This window comes from Callithrix jacchus, chromosome 13 (genome assembly GCF_049354715.1).
Source record: "Callithrix jacchus isolate 240 chromosome 13, calJac240_pri, whole genome shotgun sequence".
Lineage (NCBI taxonomy): Eukaryota > Metazoa > Chordata > Mammalia > Primates > Cebidae > Callithrix > Callithrix jacchus.
The window spans coordinates 65,106,911-65,113,282 of record NC_133514.1 but is presented as its reverse complement, the minus strand read 5'-3'; positions in this window follow the sequence as shown (position 1 = coordinate 65,113,282).

Below are 6,372 nucleotides of genomic sequence, written 5' to 3'. Positions count from 1 at the left end.
GGGAGGGAGGGAGGGAGGGAGGGAGGGAGGGAGGAAATAAATGCCGGCCCCGCGGACCCTTCGGGGGGAATCCGAGTTGCTGCTCCTGGCTTGTCAGAACATCTTTCTCTCCCTGGTAGTGTGTCACCAGGTATGCAGGATGCTGAGTGCTGCTTCCATACACCTTCTCCTTCCTTGCTGGGTGGGTTGCAGATGAGGGAGATGGATAATGCATGTTTTTTATTTGAGTAAACTCCAATAAAATTAATGCAGGGAAAGAGAGGCCTTCTGGAGGTTGGCATCAGAAATGGTCTGTCAGAATCACCTTTTTCTGTTTCCAATTCATCAAAGGAATGATAAAATCCCTAAGATTTTGAGCTCTCCAGAGGGTTCCAACAGGCAGAGTTGAGAACCATTGATCTATATGTACCAAATAGGAATCATTCTATTAATAAGGCTTTTATAGATACTCGATGAAAGAGCACTAAATTGGTCCACATGCCTTGATTTATTCAAATAGCTACTATCTGGAAACTCACTCCCAACCTTAGGGCCAATGTGGTGAAGAGGGAGCTGTCCCCAGTGCGATACCAAGTACCCACCTCCCCTTCCCTTGAATGTGTCGAAAGTGGACGCTGGCCAAATGAGGAAAGATGTCTCAGAAAACAACCCCACGCCAGGGAGGTTTGAAGAAGGGAAGGCCATTTGCCTCCCATCCCTGACCCCCTGGACTGGGACTGATTATTATGGGATGACTCCATGTGTACAGGTTGTGGGTCTTTTACAGAGAACCCATAAGTCGGAGCCATGACTTTTCCCTTTCTGGGTTACTTCCTGGGTTGGGATTCAGATGCAAGCAATGAAACCTCAGGATTTCATTCTCCTTTTTTTGGTGTATTTTTTCCTCCAAGCTTAGTGACAAAAGTCCAGATAATTACTGCAATCTTCTGTAGACCCCACAGAAGCCAGGTGCTATGTATCCCTGCAGAGGGAGTGAGCCACCACATCCCACAAAGCCACATGCCCTCTCAGTGCTTCTCTTCCCCAGCCTCAGGCTGCACACGCAGAGCGCCCTGGACGGATGACCCAGGGGTGAGGCAGGTCACCCTGGCACAGGGCCACCTCCAGGGTGTTCATGACAGGCAGGAAGCCCTGCAGGAATCCAGTCTCCTCACTACTGGGCTCAGCTATCTCACCCACTATCTTTTTATTGTTTAGCTATACTCAATAGTTTTCTTTTCATTCACTCACATAAATCAAGGAGGCCCAAATGTTCCAGATAACTCTAGATAACATAAGTGTGGCAGCAGTTCATACACAGTTAGGCCAGAGCAGAGTGAAGAAAGTGCCCCCAGCAGAGCAGTAATGGAGCTCAGACAGAGGGAAACTCCCAATGTATTTATAAAGCAGGTGTACACACATACAATACTAAACACCAGGTCAGCACCAGCCTAGGAACCTTTCAATCCTCAGTGGAAATAGAAACTGCTGAAGATATACACCTGAAGAGAAATCAGTTTGATGCATAATGTCAACCCCAGACATGTATTTAAAACTATAACAAAGGAGGCAGCCATATTTGTTTATAGAAAAATATGCCAAAGCTCTATTTTTGCCTCTGCCTTCCAGGTTCAAGCAATTCTCCTGCCTCAGCCTCCTGAGTAGCTGGGATTACAGGCACGAGCCACCATGCCTGGCTACTTTTTTGTATTTTTAGTAGAGACGGAGCTTCACCGTATTAGCCAGGGTGGTCTTGAACTCCTGGCCTCAAGTGATCTGCCCACCTCGGCCTCCCAAAGTGTTGCGGATTACAGGCATGAGCCACTGTGACCAGCAAAAATGTGTTTTTAAAACAATCAAATAGATGTTAAAACTGAGAAGTAATTTATGGCTTAGATCCACCCGAATAGACGCTGTCATCACAATGTTTCGTTGTTTCCTTTCCCTGCCTCCTGGGCCTTGCCCGTCTCACCTACTGTCAGTGATATAGTTTTGGATATACAATGAGGTTCGCTCAGCAATTACTGAGGACCTACATAGGCAATAGTTTTATGTCTTGAAAACAGTTTGAGACGTATTCAATTCAACCCCATCTGGGTACACTGAGGGTCAGAAAAATGCCTGTGTCTCCATGTTCATCCCACCTAGCCATGACTTTTGTCAGCATTCTGCCTTGTCAGCAGGATGATATGAAGGAGCACAGACCTCAGAGCCAGGCAGGTCTGAATTCAACTCCTGCTCTACAGTTCACCATGTTCATACAAATTACTTAAGCCCTCTGAGTCCTAGACTGGACACTTTACATGTGTAAAATGGAGATGAGGCCAGGCGCAGTGGCTCATGCCTATAATCCCAGCACTTTGGGAGGCTGAGGTGGGCAGATCACCTGAGGTCAGGAGTTCAAGAGCAGCCTGGTCAGCATGGCGAAACCCCATCTCTACTGAAAATACAAAAATTATCCAAGTGTGGTAGTATACCCTGTAATCCCATCTACTAGGGAGGCTGAGGCAGAAGAATCCTTGAACCCTGGAAGTGGAGGTTGCAGTGAGCCAAGATCATGCCACTGCACTCCAACCTGGGCAACAAGAGCGAAACTCCATCTCAAAAAATAAATTAAATAAATAAATAAAATGGAAATGAGAAAGCCCACATTTCAGGGTTGTTATGAAGTTTAAATAAGATCATTTAAAGTGCTTGACAACTAATAAGTGCTAATAACAAGAGCTTAAGAAATAAAAGTTTCTTCTTTCTCTAGTTTACTTTTTTTTTTTTTTTAAGATGGAGTTTTACTCTGTCACCCAGGCTGCAGTGTAATGGCATGATCTCGGCTCACTGCAAACTCCACTTCCCGGGTTCAAGCAATTCTCCTGCCTCAGCCTCCCAAGTAGCTGGAATTATGGTGCCTGCCACCACAGCTGGCTAATTTTTGTATTTCTAGTAGAGACAGTGTTTCACCCTGCTGGCCAGGCTGGCCTCAAACTCCTGACCTCAAGTGATCCAGCCGCCTTGCCCTTCCAAAGTGCTGAAATTACAGGCGTGAGTCACTGCACCCTGTCTCTGGTTTACTTTTTTATTTTCATTATCCTTTTGATTTCTTTTAGCCAACGGGCTTTTAAAACATATTGTAAATATCTTTTTGATGAGTTAAGAGCTTCTAGAAAAAACAACAAAGTAAGGAATCCCAGCTTTGGCTTATTATAACATATGGTATTACAAAAATTACTTGGAAGTGGGAGGATATTTGTGTTGTTTTTGCTTTGTTTTGTTTGAGATATGGTGGGGAGAGGGGTCTCACTATGTTGCCCACACCAGTCTCCAACTCCCAGGCTCAAATGATCCTCCCATCTCAGCCTCCCTAGTAGTTGGGAATACAGGTGTGCACTATCGTGCCTGGCTAAGAATTGGGAGTTCTGGCTGTATTCTTCCCCACACAGCGACCATCCTTATCCACAGAGGTGGGTACAGCCAAATGTTCAAGCCCAAAAGAGTTAATCACTGCTCCCTAGGACCTATGCGATCTTGCTGTTCCTCTTGTCCTGAACGTGTGAATTCTGTACTGAAGGAGAGAAGCAACTTTGGACTCAGAACAGGATTTCTACTTTCTAGGCACTGAAAATATCTTGCCACAGATGGGAACTTGAAATGCTGATGGCAAGAGTGGACATTAAGGCACTGGGTAAGAGTGACTGTCTCCCACACCCACCCCTGCTCCTGGTCACCATGCCCCAAGACATGAAAAACTCACCCTTCCCACCTCTCTCTCTTTTTTTTTTTTTTTTAAAGTGTAGTCTCACTCTGTCCCCAGGCTGAAGTGCAGTGTCACGATCTCAGCTCACTACAACCTCTGTCTCCTGGGTTCAAGTGATTCTCCTGCCTCAGCCTCCCAAGTAGCTGAGACTACAGGTACACGACACCATGCCTGGCTAATTTTTGTATATTTAGTAGAGATAGGGTTTCATCATGTTGACCAGGATGTTATTAATCTTGACCTTGTGATTCACCTGCTTCGGCCTCCCAAAGTACTGGGATTACAGGAGTGAGCCACTGTGCCCAGCCTCCACCTCTCTCAGTCTAGGCCCCAGTGACACAGGGAGGCGGGTAGCCGGAGAGGTTTCGAAATGGGAAGCCGATCTCTCATGAAAGCTACACTTTTGGTTGCTGGGCCTGAGCCATTGTCTCATCTCCTTCCCCAGTGCAGCTGAGCACCTGGAGTCAGTGATGGTTAGGAGACTAATGGAACAAAGCCAAGCCAAAGAGGACAGGAAGCTCATGAGCAAGGCCACCATCAATGGAAGGTTATGCCAGGATCCCCGCAGCCATCCCAAGATGTCCACAGATGCTTGGTCATCAGAAGTGTCAGATCACTGCTTGAAATTTTATAGAACCGTGAGTTAACTGAAAGTAGTACCAGCATAATTACCAGATAGGATAGACAATACAAATAAATCACACTACAAAATTTAGATTAAAGTTTAGTAACATCTTCAGAAAATACTTTCTTCAGGCTCATGTCATTGTAATGTTCAGCATATATAGGTATATAATTGTATATGCATATATATGTGTATATATACACATAAGTGTATATATAGACACAAATATGTATATACACGTATATGTATATATGTATGTGTTTATATATATCCCCCAGATCGAAATTGCCTGGACAGAAACATTTTCATTTTGCCCCTCTGGTTTCCCATCTTATTTTCACAAACTTCTTGTGTCATATTTTGAACGTATTCAAGTCTGTTTCCACATAAGATAATTATATATCATCAGAGCATTGCAATGATGTTTTTGCTTTTTAATAAAAACACATTTGGGCCAGGCGAAGTGGCTCAGGCCTGTAATCTCTGCACTTTGGGAGGCCGAGGTGGGCAGATCACCTGAGGTCAGGAGTTCAAGACCAGCCTGGCCAACATGGTGAAACCCTGTCTTTAAAAATATATATATAAGAACTTTAAAAACATGGCCGGGCGTGGTGGCTCACGCCTATAATCCCAGCACTTTGGGAGGCTCAGGCGGGTGGATCACAAGGTCAAGAGATCAAGACCATCCTGGTCAACAAGGTGAAACCCCGTCTCTACTAAAAATACAAAAATTAGCTGGGCATGGTGGTGGCACGCCTGTAGTCCCAGCTACTCGGGAGGCTGAGGCAGGAGAATTGCTTGAACCCAGGAGGTGGAGGTCACGGTGAGCCGAGATCACACCATTCCACTCCAGCCTGGGTGACAAGAGCAAAACTCCAGCTCAAAAAAAAAAAAAAATTAAAAAGCAAAAAAAATAAATAAATAAAAACAGATTTATAGATCATTGACATAATTTGAACGTCTTTTTATTAAAAATCAAGATTACACAAGTAAGCACTGAGGCTTTGCTCTTGAGTGACTAGGGTTTCTAAGAAATGAGATTAATTATCTAGTGCAATAGTGAGTATTTTTCTTATCCTATCAATTGTACTCAATTTTTCTAGCTCAGAAAGATGTGAAGCCAGGTATGCCTATAGTCTCAGCTACTTGGCAGGCTGGGGTGGGACAATCACTTTAGCCTAGTAATTTGAGGCCATCCTGGGCAACATAGGAAGACCGCATCTCAAAAAAATTTTTCTTGAATTTACACACACATTCGCATCTGTCATTTACATATACTTGGATGCTTCAAAGTCTTTTAGATGTTTAAAAGCTTAAGATACACCAGCCAAAAGAAGGCACTGCCGCTGATGAAGAGGACCCTAAGGAATGGGAAAGATCTGATGGGGGCAAGAGTAATTCTGAATTGCTGTCCCAGAGAGCATGGCAAAAGAGTCTCCATTTCTCCTGTGGGGAGAACCCAGGGCCTGCAGGAGGTGGGAATGCTCAGTCTGGGCCTCAGCAAGAACCTCATTATCACACAGATAGCTCTCCCACCTCGGGGCTTGTTCAGTCCACTCTCCTGCCAACTGCCTCTTTGGTACCTCCTTCTAATAGGATTGGGACTGCTGCTTAGCAGGTTACTTGGGCAGTTTACAGAATGCAGGAGGTTTACTAGGTGACCTGGAGGTCCTTTCTGCTTTGTCATGCTCTGGGGCAGACCAGAGGAGGTTGGAACTCTCCCTACACCCCACCTGCACTACGTGAGCCTTGAGCCACGCCCTCAGAGGCTCTGGCTGACTTCAAGCCAGGTTTTCCTGGAGCCAGGACCAGAGACAGAAGGAATATTCCAGGGCCTTTACATCCACCATTGCCTTTATTTTATTTATTTATTTATTTTTGAGATGGAGTCTTGTTCTGTTGCCCAGGCTGGAGTTCAGTGGGGCAATCTTGGCTGACTGCAACCTCCGCCTCCTAGGCTCAAGCAATTTTCGTGCCTCGGCTTCTCAAGTAGTTGAGAATACAGGCATGAACCATCACA